Raw genomic sequence first — 17,791 nt, 5'->3', positions numbered from 1 at the left:
GAACTTTCAAAACAAAAGAATCCTTAGGGATAAAGGAAATAGTTCTCAAGAAAAAAATGGAGTGATACTAAATTTTAGGAGGAGGCATTCTTATACCCCAAAACATGTAGTAACTGAATATGCTCCAAATTAAATAAGGGCATTTGACGTCACAGGTCTAATGTAAGATAACTAACTCTTTGAGGCTATCATTCAAAGGAGTAGCAAGAATGTTGAAAACAAGAATGTACAGGAGCACAGACTCTATTGCTGGGAAAGGGGTCTGAGGTGGGTCAGCTTTTGGCCCTAAGACTAAGAAGGACAGAGCTAACAAGATTTTGGTTAGGATTTCATCAAGAGTGATTGAAGAAGCAAAAAACAAAGACTTACAGAAGGTATCCAGGAATGAAGTTAGTAAAGAAGTATGACATTAATCATAAAAGACAGAAAATGCATTAGATAAAAAAGAGGCAATTTTGTTGGAACTGGAAAATGGAGGCATATCTGAAGAGAGGAAAGGGAACTATACATGTAGGGATGAAAGAAGACTTGTGACAAAGCAAGCTTTCAAACAGGGCAGAGGTTGACAAATTCAGAGCCAGTGGGACTATGTTCTAGAAATGAGGTGTGGTGGGGGACAGTGAGAATGGGATATGAAGAAATATTCTCCCAATTGTCTCTATCTTTAGGACATGAGTCATGGGGTCATGATACATGGTTTACAGAAAGAAGAAAGCATAGAACGATAAAACTTGGAGTCAGTGAGCGTCTGTAGGCCATTATAGCTGAAATAAAATGTGTAATAATAATAATAGACAAAGAACATACACAATTCGCCAGGTGTGGGACAACAAGAAAGTTACTTAAGCTCTCAGGCCCTGTTTCCTAATCCTTTGCTTAAAACCACACCTAATTATCACATACTTACTTCAGAGGCTCCTATGGGAATTAATTTACATAAAATGAAAAAGTTTATAACTGATAATGTACCATATTTATTCATTAGGTTGAGAGCTCTCATACGGCAGCAAATTTAAGAATCTCATCAGAACTGCCTCTTTCTTCTATTTCACAAGGGCAGATATATATTATACCCACATACAAGTATACTAAGAAGTCATAAGGGTAAACAGATAACTAAAAAAATATTCTTTTCAATTAGAGGGGGGAAACTTAGTTGATATTATGCATACTAATTTCAATAGCAATTAAGAGATATTTCATATTATGAGAATCATTTTAGACCACTGTAACTGACATTTCAGTAAATTTACCCATTGGTTAAGGTCTAAAAATTATCCAAGGTTATAGAGGCTCAAAATGTTGCTGACTAATCACAAAATAATGTACTTACATTTATATAAATATACAGAATATGTAGCTTTTAAATAAAAATGTACATAATTACACGAGTAAATAAACTCTTTAAAACAAAGCACATATGGAACTAGGGAACAAGTCTCAGGTCTTAAAAAAGAGCGATAAAGTCACTGCCATTGTAAATAAATTCTGCCCATAAAGAGCCAACAAGAAGCCTCCCTACCTTGGTTATAGAATATGAGGTAATTTGAATCAACCCTCCCATTGAGATAAGTAACAGAGTTGGACAAAATGTAAGTAATGACTTTCTTCAAAGGGTCAAAGAATTAACAGGACAGTGCTTTCAGATTCATTAAAGGACTGAAATTCAAAAAGGTAAGCTCAGCAATCTAAAAGAGGAAGTCAGAGGTTCAAATGTATCTGACAGTTGGGCTCTTGAATGTCCCTCAAAAGTTCGTATGTTGAGGACTTACTTGGTCCCCAGTGCAACAATGTCCAGAGGTGGGTAATATGGGCAGTGAGTGGATCATGAGAGTTCTGAACACACGTGTGGATTAATACACTGACAGCTGAATGGACAACTAGGAAATGGTGGAAACTATAGGCAGATGGGGTGTGGTTGGAGGAAGTAGGTCACTAAGAGTGTGTCACTGGGGATAAAACTTATTCCTTGCTCCCACCCCCAGACTGCCATAGCTGACAGCTTTCCTCTGCCATCCTGTTCCACAGTAATGTTCTGTCTCACCTCAGGCCCAGAGCAATGGAACAGACTGGCAGACTGACAAAGACTGAAACTTCTCAAACTCTGAGTCAAAGTAAATCTTTCCTCCTTTAAGTTGTTCTTGTCAAGTATTTTAGTCACAGCAATGAAAAGCTGCCAACACAGCCAGTCTGACAGACCAGAGGGACAAAGGGGAAAAAGCCCCTTCTCCCATCTTCAGGCTGGAATCCTTGAAGACCTCAGAAATAAGGGTAAACTAAAAATGAATCAGTCCATACACTGAATGTAATATGATCTTGTATGATCTTGAGTCATGTGGCTGACCCAGGAACGGTGTGATTTGATTAAGTAATCCTGGGTTCTCTCAAGCAAATGAAAATACACATACACACACACACAAACACAAACACACACAATCCTTTATGAAATGTATCATTTCAAATGATTTCTCAAATAAAATTCCATATACAATGCCCAGCATACAATTAGAACACGAGGAGACAAGAGAAGATGACCAAAAGCCAAAGAAACAATAACAAAAACAGAACCACAGGGACTACAAGTATTGGACTTATCAGGCATTGATTTTAAATTACTTACTATGTTGAAGATACTATCAAAACAGAAAAACCTCGGCAACAAACTAGAAACCATAAAAAGTGACAAAATACAGTTGTGTCACTTAATGGCATATGATTTGAGACATGCACCATTGTGCAAATATTACAGAGGGTACCAAGTAAGATGGCTACAATATCACGAGGCAATATATTCTTAAGGGACCTCCATCTTATGTGTGGTCAATCATTGGTAGAAATGTTATACAGCATATGATTATGGATCTTAAAAGGAACAGAGTAATTGTTACTAAAAAATGTAAAAAATTAAAATTAATTCAAGGAACAGACTTAACAGCTGACACAGTTGAGACAATGAACCAAAAGACAGATTGAAGAAGGGCTCAGAATGATGAGAGAGGGATGTAAGAAACATTAGGATTCAGTGAGATGGTCCCATATCCAATAGTTAATTGGAATCCCAGAAGGAAAAGAGAGAATGGAGCAGAAGCAATATTTGCATATATGAAAATTTTCCAAAAATGATGAAAGGCGCCAAACCACAGACTTAACAATCTTAATGAATTCCTAGCTGAAAAATCAAAAAAGGAAAAATTAAATGCATCCTTAAAAGGTAAAAACTACTTTCAAAGACACAACAGGTAGACTGACAGCTTAATTTTCAACAATAAAAATGAAAACTATAAGAGGAGCAAAAAGAAAATAATTGTTGGGCTGGGGTTATAGCTCAGCGGTAGAGTGCTTACCTAGCACGTGCAAGGTCCTGGGTTCAATCCTCAGCACCACGTAAAAATAAATAAAATAAAGATTAAAAAAAAGAAAAGAATTGTCAATCTAGTATTCCACTGCAGAGAAAATACTCTTCAAGATTGAAACTGAAATACATCTCAAATAAAAACAGAGTTAACATTCAGTGGATACTAAGAAATCAGCACAAAGGAAAACTGACCCAAGATGGGAGTGTCATAAATGCAGAAAGGAATGAAGAACTACAAAGGTATAAATGAGCATGTAAAAAAATCTATGGGACACAGATTTTACAAAAATCTCTTGTGGTGTTTAAAATATATACAGAAATAAATTCCAGGTTAAAAAAAATAGCACGTATGTCAAAAGATAGGTAAATGGAACGGAGGTGTTTTAATGTACTTACTTCAACCAGGAGGAAGGTAAAAGTACCTAAACACCAGACTTTGATAAGTGAGGGATAGATACATGCTCGACTAGTTATTCCAGGGTGATAACTATTAAAAAAGAATAATTATGAAGAAGCAAGAGATGACAATGATGACAATGACGAAGAAGACTGTAATTCTATGGTAATCACACACACAAATGGAATAGAAACAAATATGTGATATCTGAGCCTTAAATAAAGGGAAAAAGCTAATATAAAAATAAATCAATGGAAGAAAAAAGGAAACAGCAGAGTTAGAGGAATAAAAATGTAATGTTCCACTTAGTTCCCAAATATCAGTAATTACATTAAATTTAAATTTAATTTAAATAGATTGAATGTTACAAAAAGAGAATGATTATCACACTGGATTAACAAAAAGAAATCTACAAATGTATATGCTATTTTCAAGAAACCCATCTGAAACATAAGAACACAGAAAGGTTAAAAGTAATAGAAAAGTATGTATCATGCAAACAGCCAAAATAAAGATGGAATAACTATACTAGTTTCAGTTAAAATAGATATAAAAAAAGCATCATTAAAAAGAGTTACTCTAGGGGCTGGGGTTGTGGCTCAGTGGTAGAGTGCTTGCTTAGTATGTGTGAGGCACTGGGTTTGAATCTCAGAACCACATATAAATAAATAAAATAAAAGTTCATCGACAACTAAAAAATATATATGTGTGTGTGTGTGTGTGTGTGTATATATATATAGATAGATAGATAGATATAGATAGATAAAATACATTCTTTAAAAAGTCACTCCATAATGATAAAAGGTTTAAATTCACCAGAACAAACTAAATTTGCATGCACTTAATAAATGGCCTCCAATTATGTATAAAGCAAAAGTTCAAAAATTACTAGGAGAAATACACATGCATCAGTGTCATGCTGGCAGATTTTAAGATATCACTCTCAGTGAAAGATAGTTGAAAGAATAAACAGACTAAAAAAATTAGTAGAGACCGAGCCACAACACAATTAACATGCTTCATCATTGGGCATACATTGAAGGCTGTATCTAAAAACTGCAGAATATACGCTTTTCAAATGCTTACGTATTTTTAAAAAAATTGATTATTTGCTGAGCCAAAAGTAAGCCTCAAGAAATTTTAAAAGATTAAAATCACTCAAGGGAGTTCTTTAAAGTGTGATAAAGCCACAAACCAATTACAAAAAATACATAGAAAATTCTCTTATTATTAGAAATTAAGAGACACTTCTGAATAACCCATAGATTAAAAATAGGGTGGAAATTAGAAATATGAAATAAATAATGAAACGATTACATATCAAAAATCACAAGATGCTGGTAAAGCTACACTTGAAAGTGAAATGTGGTTTTAAATGTGTCAGGAAGGAAATAAGGATGCAAACTAATACCTAACTACCCATCTCCATTAGTTAGGGAGAAGGAAAAAAGAAAAAAAAATCCCTAAAGAACTAAAAGGAAAATGAATATAAAAACAGATCTTAACAAGATAGAAAAACATGCATATAGAAGAATCAACAATGTTGAAAGTTCTTGGGGAAAACCATTATAACTGCTAAACCTCTAGTGAAATTAATCATTTAAAAGAGAAGGATCTGGGCACAGTGGTGCATGCCTGTAATTCCAGTGGCTCAGGGGACTGAGGCAGGAGGATTCCAAGTTCAAAGCCAGTCCCAGCAACTTAGCAAGACCCTGAGAACGTTAGCAAGACCCTGTCTCAAAATTTTAAAAAAGGAGAGAGGGAAAAAAGATTCATATATCCAGTATTAAGAATTAAAAAGTACCAAGAGAATGAAAACAAATGGCTAGACAAAAATCTGTACACAAATGTTCACTGCAGTGTTATAAATAATATTCCAAAAGGGAAACAACCCAAATGTCCATCACTGATGAATAAATACAATGTGGTATATGCATACAATGAATACTATTTGGCAATAAAAACAAATGAAGTATTGATATATACTACAACATAGGTGAACCTAGAAAACATTATGCTAAGTCTGGTTGTTTGCATGATACCATTTATATGAAAATTTCAGAATAGGCCAGTCTACAGAAATGAAGAGACTTGTGATTACCTAACGATGATGGGAAGGGGAGAAGATAAGAATGACTATTAACAGGTGCAGAGATTCTTTGGGGGATGATGAAAATATTTTAAAATTGACTGTGGTGATAGATGTACAATTTTGAAAAATAATAAAAACTAATAACTGTACACCTTATTTATTTTATTTTTGGTACTGGATATTGAACCCAAAGGCACTCAAACACTGAGCCACATCTCCAGCCTTTTAAAAATATTTTATTTAGAGGCAGGGTCTTGCTGAGTCGCTTAGTGCCTCATAAAGTTTCTGAGCCTAGCTTTGAACTTGTAATCTTCTTGCCTCAGCTTCCCAAATGGCTAGTATTACAAGCATACACCACTGCACCTGGCTATAAAATAAATCTTAACATAATCTCTTCCAGAGAACGAAAAAAATAAGTATATTCTTTAAGTCATTTTATAAGGCTACCCAAACCTGACAAGGACAGTATAAGAAAACAATACTAAAGGTCAATCTCATTCATGGGCAAAGATCTAAAACTCCAAAATAAAATTAAACAAAAATGTGATATTGACCAAAGTGGGTTTATTTCTAGAATTCGAAGCCGATTTAGTAACAGGAAATCAATCAATGTAATTTAATTTGAGAAACAAAATCATACAGTTATTTTAACATTAGCAAAGCATCTGTTAAAATCCAATATCCATTCATGATGTAAGCTCCTAACAAAATAAAAACAGAATGAAACTTCCTTAATTTTATAATGTCTGGGGAAAAAATTAAAGCAAACATCATACTAGGTGGAAAAATGCTGGAAATTTTCCTTTGAGAAAGGGAACAAGACAATGGTGCCCACTCATACCACTTCTATTTAATATTACATTGAAGTACTAACCAGCACTATAAGAATAACAATTAGAAGGAATAAAATTTTCTTAACTTGCAGATCAAAAGATTGAATACATAGCAAAAGATTCTAAAGAAGAATATCATAAGTAGTAAAAGTTTAGGACAACTCCTATGTACAATGTCAACATAAAAATATAAACATTTATAACATCAAAAAATATCACATATCTAGGAATAAAACTCTCCGAAGTTGTGAACAACTTCCTGGAGAAAATTGTAAACATTATTGAGAAAAATTAAGAAGGACCTAAACAAATGGAGCAGTGTATCATGTTTAACAAGTATTGAAAACAGCCAGGCATGGTGGCACATGCCTGTAATCCCAGCAGCTCAGGAGGCTGAGGCAGAAGGATAACGAGATCAAAGCCAGCCTCAGCAAAAGCGAGGCGCTGAGCAACTCAGTGAGATCCTGTCTCTAAATAAAATACAAAATAGGGCTGGGGACGTGACTCAGTGGTTGAGTGCTCCTGAGTTCAATACCCAGTATCTCCCCACACACACACACACACACACACACAAAATAAGTAAAAACAATATTATAAAGATGTTAATTCTCCCTAAATTGGTCTATGGATTCCATGCAATTCCAATCAAAACCATGGACTGTGGGGTGCAGGGGTAGGGATTGATGGCAAGATGATACTAAAATTCATATAAACGAACAAATGGTCAAGAGTAGCCAAAATGTTGTCAAAAAGGACAACGTCGAAGAACTTGTTATACTGACTATTAAGACTTATTATAGGGGCTAGGGTTGTGGCTCAGAGGTAGAGCACTCACCTAGCACGTGTGAGGCACTGGGTTTGATCCTCAGCACCACATAAAATAAAATAAAGATAAAAAGACTTATTATAAAGCTTTTATAAGTAAGAAAATGTTGTATGAGAACAAGGACAGACAGACCACTGGAACAAAACAGCACAGAAATAAAATCAAATACATGTAGATATTTGATTACTCACAACAGTATCGAAAAGACAGTGCACTGGGACAATTAGCTATCCTTATAGTGGGGGGGGAACCTCAGTATTGTCCCCTAACAGGATACATAAAAATCAGTTTCAGGTGCAAAAGCCCAAACCCTAAAACTTTTGGAAGGTGAGAGAATATATCCCTCACCCTGGGACAGGAAAAGATACTTTAAACTGAACCTGATACCTGATTTAAACATAAAGGAAATGATTAATTACATTGAAAATGAGAACTTCAGATTATGAAGACACATTAAAAATGAAAAAGCATGCCACACAGTGGGAGAATATATTTGCCACCAGCAAAGGCTCATTTCCAGCTTATAATAAAGAACTCCTATAAATCAACAAAAAAAGGCAAGGAAGAACATGGCACATTTTCTTAAGAAATTATACCCACAATAGTTATTAAGGCATAAACCTCTGTCTGGAAGACTTAGCTACAAATACTGACACACTCTCTGAGATTTACTGAGTAAAAACTTTTAACTATATATTCACATTTTTAAAAATTTTTCAAATGCTCTTATTTCAGTAGACAAGTTCTCCTGTTCCTTCTCCAATCTGAACACTAAGAGGAATAATTATCATTGAAAAAGTCTTGTTTAAGAAATCTTTATCCACTCTAAGGTCACAAAGACATTTTCTTAAAAACAGCATCCAAACAACATATACAGTGGATATATTCACACAGTGGAATAGTATATAGCAAAAAGAATGAATACAACTACAAGTAATACAGATCTCACATTCACAATTCTGCACAAAAGAAGTTAGACACAAAAGAGTACAAGTAGCAACTTGATCTTGTAGGTTTTTGTTAAACAGGCCAGTTTTTAAATCTTATAAATTAACTAATAAATGTAAAGTATAAAAGTAGGCAAAACTAATCTAAAAGTGGTCAAGAAAATGGCTGGGGTGGGAAGGGTGGTAAGCAGGATTTCTAAGTTGCTGATGATGTTTACTTTCTTGATCTAGGTGCTGATACAAAAATGTACTTAGTTGGTGAAAATCCTCTGAGTTGTTCACTACTGATAATGTGTACTTTCTTCATATTAAAGTTCAGTAAAAAGTTTTCTTGTTTTTTTTTTTTTTTTTTTTTTTTTTTTTTTAAGTATGAAGGAGTACATTTTTTCAAATTTATTCAGGGAATAGAACAGCAAAAAAGGTTTCAAAGTCCACTGCTTCAAGTTATAGCACAAAAACCAAATGACAAACACTTTAAAAGCAATATGCTAATTATCAGAAAGCATTTATAGAGGTGTCAAACCAACTAGTAACTCTAATATTTGTAGTATTGTTGATATGGAACTACTTGGATAGGGAAAACTGACTTATAGCTAGATTTAGTGAAGAGTATTGAATAAAGATCTAAGTATGAATAAAGATCTAAGACAAGCAACCTGATCTTGTAGGTTTTTGTTAAATAGGACAGTTTTTAAATTTTATAAATTAACTATAAGATTTAAATTTAAATTTAGATTGACACATCCAGCCAAACCCCCTCATTTTACAAATAAAGAAACCAAGATCCTTTGAAGTTGGATGCTTTGTTCCAGGTCATAAAAAGCTCTGAATAAGTATAAACAATTGAAGTTATTTAATTAAGTTCACCCACTCCCAATTTTCTAAGTTCTGGGGGATTTCCACCCACCAAGAAAGTTTATTTACTGGCAGTGTCACTCAATACAAGCCATATTCAACTGAAACATTTTCATCCAAACAACTCAAAATGAATTTCTTTGCCACCCATGACTAATAGCCAAAAGTTATTTCTGTGGCAAAAAAAGATAAGACTTTCTAAAAGTGAAGTTCATGATGTGCAGCCTAACAGATAACTTTCTGTTACACAAGTGACGACTCTGACATCAAATTTAAGTCATGAGTGATAATTTAGAATAACAAGGGCACCTACTGCATATGCTAGTCCAGAAAAAGACCCTAAAAAATCAATCATGGGGGCTGGGATTGTGGTTCAGTGGTAGAGCACTTGCCTAGCATGTGTGGGCACTGGGTTCGATTCTTAGCACCACATATAAATAAAGATCCACTGACAACAAAAAAATGTTAAAGAAAAAAGACTTAAAAAAATCAATTATGACCACAAACTGAAATCAAGAATTTTCTAAAAGCTCATATAAACACACAAATGTGCTAAGTCACTGACATTACCTCAATACCAATTTCTTAAATCAATCACAATTATGAGTCCTAAAAAATTAAAAGTCTCCAATTCATCTCAATTCACTTGCATATATAAAAATAAGAAGTATGCTTAACATTTTAAAAATAATGTGTCATTTTGAAACTAAATACATCAAAAGTGAACAGTACGTAAAATAACTCATTTAGTGTTGTGAAAACATAGTTTAAAGTTATAAAAGTGCTTTAGCCTCAACCCAAATCCTATAGGGTTCTTTCCACTATCATAGCACTCCTTTTATTTCAAACCATAAAGTTCAGTACCAATATTAATGACTGTCCTTGTCATCCCTAAAGGAAACACCTGGCCTTTGAGGACCTGAGGAAAACCGAAAAGTAAATCAGAAAATCATTCTATAGTCACAGAAATTTATTCACCAAAGAACTGGAGATTTCAGCCAGGCATGTTGTCTCACACCTATAATCCCAGCTACTGGGGAGGCTGAATCAGGAAGATTGCAAGTTTATTGCCAGAGTAGATGGCAGATTTGGACTATGTTTGCAAATTTACTGTAAGTCAAAAATTATTCCAAAGTAATAAAATGTATTTAAAAAGAAATGAATAAGCCAGGCATGGTAGCACATGCTCATAATCTTAGCTACTTGGGAGGCTGAGGCAGAAAGATCACAAGCATGAGGCCAGCCTGGGCAACTTAGCAAGACCTTGTCAGAAATTAAACACACACACACACACACACACACAAACACACACACACACACAAACACACACACAAACACAGAGGTGGGGGGACACTAATGTAGATCATTGGTAGAGTGCTTGTCTAACATACATAAGGTCCCGAGTTTATCTACAGTAAGCAAAAAGGAAAAAGAAAAGAAAGAAATGACTTAGCAAAAAAACTACCTTAGGTTGAGAAATTTATATCTAATTCGGACCCAATCAAATGTCCATAGTCATTATGTATCTTCAATTTATCTAAGGCCTAAATGGGAGCTACAGTGAATTCACAGAAAGAACTACAAATGCTATCTATTTCTCCACCATTATAAAACCCCCCAAAAGCATTAAAAAACCCCACCATTTTACCAATAATGAAAAGTCTGATATCATTCCTCCATGGAAAATGAAGAAAAAAATTCCTATTCAAGAACAGATGTAGGCAGTGGACAGCCAAGTAACAAGGGTATTCTAGAGGTTCTAAAACCATAAAGCTTAATAAAAACACATTTCTTATGTACTCATCTACTGGTCAGGGGCTGCTTCACTTGCTTCACGTATATTAACACATTTAATCCTTCCAAGAACCCTACTGGGAGGACCCTACTTTTTAATCTCCATTTTACAGATGAGAAGTTCTATAAGTAATGGAACAGAGACTAGAAAGCAAGCATTCTGGGCAGACAGTCCACGCTCTTAACCACTGTATGCAGTTTAGCCTTTTAAGAAGCCTATCCAGGAAAAAGTCCCTGCCTTCTAAAAACCAGCCCCCATTATTCACCCTATTCTCAGCCTTCCCTAGAAAAAACTCTCTTCCCAAGTTGGGGGGGGGGAACCTTAGAAGGACCATGGAGGAAGACGACCCAACTGCCCCATCTACAAGACTGTGTTCATAATCTTTTAGTATAGGACGAGACACTGTTATATACAGAAGTTAATTTTTATAGTACTATCTATATTCAAATTCAGATATGTTGGGTTGGCCTGAGAATCTGAACACCATATGTGACATTTTTTTTCTGTGGGAAAATGGTGCTGATTTCAAAATAAAATGAAAAAAGAAAGTCTTTATAGACCGTTTAGAAATTGAAGCTCCTCTACACAGCCTTATAGATGCCAAGATCATTAAATTTTAATAAAGGCACTGACTGCAGTTACTCAATCCAGTTTTGCTCATACATCAAAGAAGCATAGCTCTTTATACTTAACATGATGGGAATGGAGCTACAGAAAAAAAATAGCTTACTATTCTATGGATTTCCTACACTACGGCCAATTGTGGATGTATCTAGCAGTTAATATATTGGTCTTCCTGGTCCCCTCAATAAACTGCTTTAAAAAACTACTATTGAGCAAACATACATTTTTCACAGCTACCTGCTGCCCAAGAATAGAAGGGTGTCATCTCAGAAGGTAGCTAAAGTAGTAACAGTAGTCATGATGATGACAAAGTAATAACAACAAGAATTAACTCTTTTTGAGCAGATACCATTGCTAGGCATGTTTTAAATACAATGCATCCTTTGGCTCATTTAATCCTTACAAGAGGTAGATACCACATTATCCCCATTTCAAAAAATGAGGAAACAGGTCAGAGATTAAGCAATTTGCCCAAGAACACAGAGCTAGCTAGTGTCAGAAGATCGCAATATTTGAACATTCACTCCCTAGAGATCATGTTTTTTAACCACCATACTCTGTATAATTATAAGAATTTTGTAAACTCTTAAAATTAACAGAGGGTCTTACTCAAATTCATTTTTTCAAACCAAAGAGTGGTTTGGAGAACAAAAACTAAAAAAGATCCATCTTGCCTTTTATTAGGAATATTTCCTTCAACCAACCTAAGATTAAACACATTTTATGCAGAACAAATATAAAATGCTTTGGCTTTGCTTTTATCACTTTGAAATCTTTCACTTAATTGTTTGAACACTACAAATAATGGTAACATTATGTAACTCCAACAGACTAATAAAACTTTATTTTAAAATCTTCAGGTAAAACAAACATACTGTCCATATTTACCACTAAGTAAACTAGGGTAAAATAGCTTCATGAGGTCCAATACCTTTGAAAAGTTTCAAAACATCAGCAAGAAAGGAACAAGATATTCCTTTCATGACAAACTAAAACTCTGTACTGTCAACAATACTGTAAGATCTTCTTTAACAACAAACTGAAATGGACTGAATTTAAATTTTATTTCCAAACATGTACCTAAATTCAGAAATTCTTTTTTGACAATCTAATAAGCCTATCAGATTATTTCCCAGAAGAGCCAGTACATTAGAAAAACAAACCTAATTTTGAATAGCTAAAGGTATGATACCTACCACCTCACTAGGTAATTCACAAAATGCTGACAATCTCCAGTGACTTCTGGGACTCAAGTTGATTTTTTATATTTATTTCTTTATTAGAGCATTATAATTATACATAGTAGTTGGGTTCATTTTGATATATGGAATTTTATTTACTCCATTTCAGTCTCAATTCCCCCACTTTCACTCTTCTCATCCCTTTCTCTATTCCTCCTCTGATCTTCCTTTCATTCATTTATTTTTGATTGGTGACAAGCTGATTTTTTAAATCATCTATTTGAACCTCAGATCTCAGCTTTCTGGAAACAATGGTCAATGTGCTAGGTTTCCAAGCTACCCCACAAAAGCTTGACCAAGGTTACAGGAGAATAACAAAATATTTAACCTGTGCGAGCAATGTTTCTATGGGAAAACCCATTTAACATTCCAACTTCAGATAAAAGCAACTACCCCTGCCCCATTCAGTCCTGAAAGTAGAAAAAGGAAATCTTCCCAGCCCAAACTGGGAATCTGAGCTTCTCTAGGACCACAGCCTCAGCCTCTCTGATCAAGGGAGAGCAGGAAGTAAGGCATGAATGCGGACAAAAAGTAGAGCTAGAGTAGAAGACTCAGAACTGGGAAGGCAAGACACTTAGAAGAGAAGTATCAAGCTGAAAAGAAAGAGGAAAAAGTATGACAGTGGGGTGGCTGGTGAAGAGGATGAGGGAACAGTGCCTGCTCCTGCAACACAAGGTTTTTTTTTTTGTTTTTTTTTTTTTTTTTACAAACTTTCCTCCTTAATGCTTAAGGAAAGGGAAGAAGAAAACCCGAAGTAGGTGTCTTGACACTACCTCCCTGGCCTGGGTTATTCTCATTCACTTCAGAGAACTAAGGGGAAGGACCTGGTACCACGGAAGGGAGGGAGGGAGGGAGGGAGAGAGAGAGAGAAAAAAAGAAAGAGAGAAAGAAAGGAAAGAAAGGAGGGATGGAGGCAGTCAGAAAGGCAGGCAGGAAGACAGGGAGGAAAATAAGATGAGAAATTTTAGGTAGGGAGGGAAGTGGGAATTTGGAGAATTGGAAAAATAAAATAATAGACCTGTCAATGAATTATACTGTAATAAATGTTCTTAAATATTCAGGATTCAGTTTGACAGTTACAAATATTTCATCAGGTCCACTTCACTATTAGACAAATATCTGTGTCCCTGGTAATAATTTGAGGTTTTATTATGCAGAAAGTATTAAAATAAACTTCTAAATACATGAGGCAATTTTCTGGTGTCTTTCTTTATATAGTGACAATATAAATCATTTCAGGAAGGTTTTCTTACTTGGTAAGCTCTCAGTTACATTATCACTTGTCAATTTTTTCACCCTCGTAGCCCAAATAACATGAGTCATTACTGTCACAAGTAAAGAAGTACTCTTTTTTTTTTTTTTGGTACTGGAGATTGAACCTGGGGTGCTCTACCACTGAGCAACATGCCCTACTTTTTATTTTGAGGTAGGGTCTTACTTCATTGGCCAGTGGCCTTGAACTTGCAATTCTCCTGCCTCAGCCTCCCCAGTTGCTGGGATTACAGGCATGTGCCACCACACTGAACTACATTTAACTTCATTCTTGGAAGTACAACTATAATTAAAAACTTGCTCATTCAGACTAAGAGACTGCCTGTCAAGACTCCAAGGTATTATTTAAAAATCCACTCCAACACTCTGTGTAACACACATGTATGCTGCTATGTACTGAAAAACACAAGATTTCTTTTTCCATTTCTAGAAGACATGACTATCTCATTAAAGGCAACCAAACAATTTACTTCTTAAAAGATGAAGTAGCAAATCCCAAATTGCGTAACTTTTCTAGAAATTCCTGCCAGAGATAATCACACAGGTAAAACTGACCAAATGACCTTTTAGAGATGAGGGCCACTTAATACCTTTATTTTCCTACAGTTGTTGTTCCAGTTGAACTCTACCCAGATACCCAGATGTAGGGCCTCTCTCTTGCAGAGATAAGGGCCAGGACGACAGGGCTCAACAGCACATCAGAGATGCAACAGCAGAGACCAGTGGGAGACAAAAGTGACACCCCCCACAATGTTTCTGCTTTCATCAACGTCTCAGATACTGCTGGGAACCTCTAAAGTTTTTCATTGCCATCCCCATAAGAGATTATGCTGTTTCCCATAATAACTGCCGTATTTTCTACAAACCATGACCTGAGTCCAAAACCTTTGTACTAAATTAAAGGGAAGAAAAACAGGGTAGGCTACCAAGTACTCTAATTGCTAGAGATGGTAAGGGTGTATGCATATACCTCCAATGTGCCAGAAAACAAATCCAAAACCCTATGAATAGTTACTATTTTAATAATGTAAAGGATCAGAACAAATAAAATATCTTTTGTGTGGGTGTGGGTACTGGGGATTGAACACAGGGGTGATCTGCCATTGAGCTACATCTCTAACACTTTTTTATTTTTTGAGATAGGGTCTTGCTAAGTTGGCCTGGCTGGTCTCAAACTTGCAATCCTCTTACCTTGGCCTCCCGAGTAGAAAATATCTGATCTTTGCAGTATTTTGGCATGCTGAAATAGGAGGAAAAGTTACTGAAAACATCTGAATTCCAGATAGGTCACTATGAGTTATTAGGAATCTTTTACAGATCAACAAAATTCTGAAATTTTGCCCAAATATTACCTCTGGGTAGAAAACGAACACATTTGAAAAGGAAAAAAAAAAAAAGAACCTTAAGATTATATTGAGTCAAGGACACTGAAAGCTTTCAAGATTACCAACAGAACTGAAAGGTTTCTTTGTAATAAAAATTCCCATTTTCATAAAATTTGTATTAGTCAGCACATAAACTTATGCAGAATATGATAGAGCATATGTTCTAGAATTAGTTTGAGTTCTAGTTCTGCAATTTACCAGCTATATGATCTCCTTAACTACCCACGTAAGTTACAGGATACTGGAGGTTATTGTCTATATCTGTGCAACATGTATAAGATTATCTTTACATAGGGTAGCTTCAAGGATTAATGCAAATGCACATTACACACTAAGCCCAGTGCCTGAACATACTCTGTGTTAGCTCCAGCACAAACTATAGAATGGTCTATAATTAAGGAGAAGAATGTATCAAATAAACATAAGGAAGAAAATTCAGGGTGAGTGAACACAGGTAATGTTCTGTTAGCTGTCAAGATGAAAATCATATTTAATATTTACCTTCACTGAAGTTTAATTTTCCCTTGACTGAGCCAAGTATGCTAATGGGGTGAGGGGATCTAAAGTTGTAAAAAAATTCTATCACACGTGGGCTTAAAATTATGGGTATATGTTTGCATTCTTCCAGTGTTCATAAAAAGACAAAGTGACAAAATGTACCATGGTTGGTGATGCCTTTTAATAATTTAACACTGCAAAATTAAACTCTCATCTCAAAAGCCCTTTCTTCATCAAAAAATGTTTTTTCTTACACATGCTCTTGTTTACTATTGCAAATCAGTACAAAAGCAAAGAGTTTACTTTCTGTAAACTCTCCTATCTTTCCAAAATAAAAGTGGGTATAGGGAGCTCAGTTGTCAAACTGTTCTTTTATCCCACTCATTCCTATCCTTTTACAAACCATAAGTAAATATATAATACACCAAAATTACTGTCTGATAGACAAACGTCAATAAAGAACACACCAAATTGAAAAGCTCTGTCTCGACCAAAGGTAGCTAATTTTTTAAAGAATTTAATGTTTCGTAAAGACAGAAAATGCTTTATATTTTAACACATCAACAATACCAACTTTTGATTTTCATGCAGTTTATTCCTCACCTTGTCCCCATCTCATCCGCACCCCCCCATCCTGCTTTTATGCACTTTATAGGCAGGCACACGGTACTAAACTAAAGAAGTCCAACTGGGATAATTCTAGTCTGTTGCTGGACCTCAGAGTACTGCTTATGTGATCTTTAAATGAACGCAGACAATGTTTTCTCTTTACTCGACACTTGCTAACAATTATTACTATTACTACTAACCTTTTCCACATGTCTCAACACACTCAACAGACCTAACCTTATGTGCTGCTAGTCCTCATCACCAAATACATTGCCAGGGTGTCAAACCGGTGCAGAGGTAGGAACCCGCGAAGGAGGACATCATCCCCTCACTCCGGGGACGAAAGCCAATCAAGCCCCCCCCCCCACCGGCCACTCCCTCTCCCCTCCGCCTCTCGCCTCTCGGGGTGTCCCGGGCGGGCACGGACGCGCCAGGCCCTGCGCAGACCTCCGGCAGCCCTGCAGTTCCCAGTGGCAGCCTCAGCTCCAGGCCAAGCCGAGCTCGCAGGATACCCGCAGTCGCGCACACGCCCACCGTCCTAGGCGCGAGATCACCAGGACGACCCCAAGGCACCATCGACGCCCTGGCATCGGCAGGTGCCGGGCCTCCTCGCGGACACTCACCCAGCGACCGCAGCTCCTCGTTCGCAGCCGCCGCCTCGCCCTCACGCCCGTCGTCTGCTCCCGCAGGGGGGGTCCGGGCCGGAGCCGTTTCCGCGCCCGAACCCCCTCGGGTGCGCGCCGCGCAGAGCCCGGATCCGGTGTGAGCCGCCGCCGCCGCCGCCGCCGCCGCCCCCTTCCCTCCCTCCTCCTTCAGTGCGTCCCTCCCACCGAGGCCCGCCTAGTATTTCCTGGATCCGGTCTCCGCGATAGCTTGGCAGGCGAGCCGCTGGCTTCAGGGCTTCCGTCGGGAGTCGTCGCTCGCCAGGCACAAAGATGGCGCCGCCGGGGACTGCCGTAGGCAATCTCGCGAGGCTTACCCCACAGGAACCATAGGGCGGGGGACCACAGGAAAGGTGATAAATTAGCCAGAGCAAACGCTCCCCCATATCGGAAATGGGCA

At 36.7% G+C, this 17,791-nt stretch overlaps 1 protein-coding gene across 3 annotated transcripts in view; it reads right to left on the bottom strand.

Moving 5' to 3' along the window:
- Positions 1–17,510, bottom strand: part of Tab3 (TGF-beta activated kinase 1 (MAP3K7) binding protein 3) — a 59,293-nt gene extending 41,783 nt beyond the window's left edge. For 2 of the 3 annotated variants that reach the window (XM_046425296.2, XM_046425298.2), the window contains exon 1: positions 17,353–17,510. The gene's annotated coding sequence lies outside the window, so the exon portion shown is untranslated. Of the gene's footprint in view, positions 1–15,428; positions 16,690–17,352 lie in introns of those variants that run through there. The other variant, XM_058572897.1, reaches the window with a different exon arrangement.
- Positions 17,511–17,791: the final 281 nt, after the last annotated feature.

Source organism: Marmota monax, unplaced genomic scaffold, assembly GCF_021218885.2.
Source record: "Marmota monax isolate L192 unplaced genomic scaffold, Marmota_monax_Labrador192_F-V1.1 WCK01_AAM20220418_F8-fsc00075, whole genome shotgun sequence".
NCBI classification, from domain to species: domain Eukaryota; kingdom Metazoa; phylum Chordata; class Mammalia; order Rodentia; family Sciuridae; genus Marmota; species Marmota monax.
Note: the sequence above shows the minus strand (reverse complement) of the source record. Positions and strands in the feature narration are given on the sequence as shown.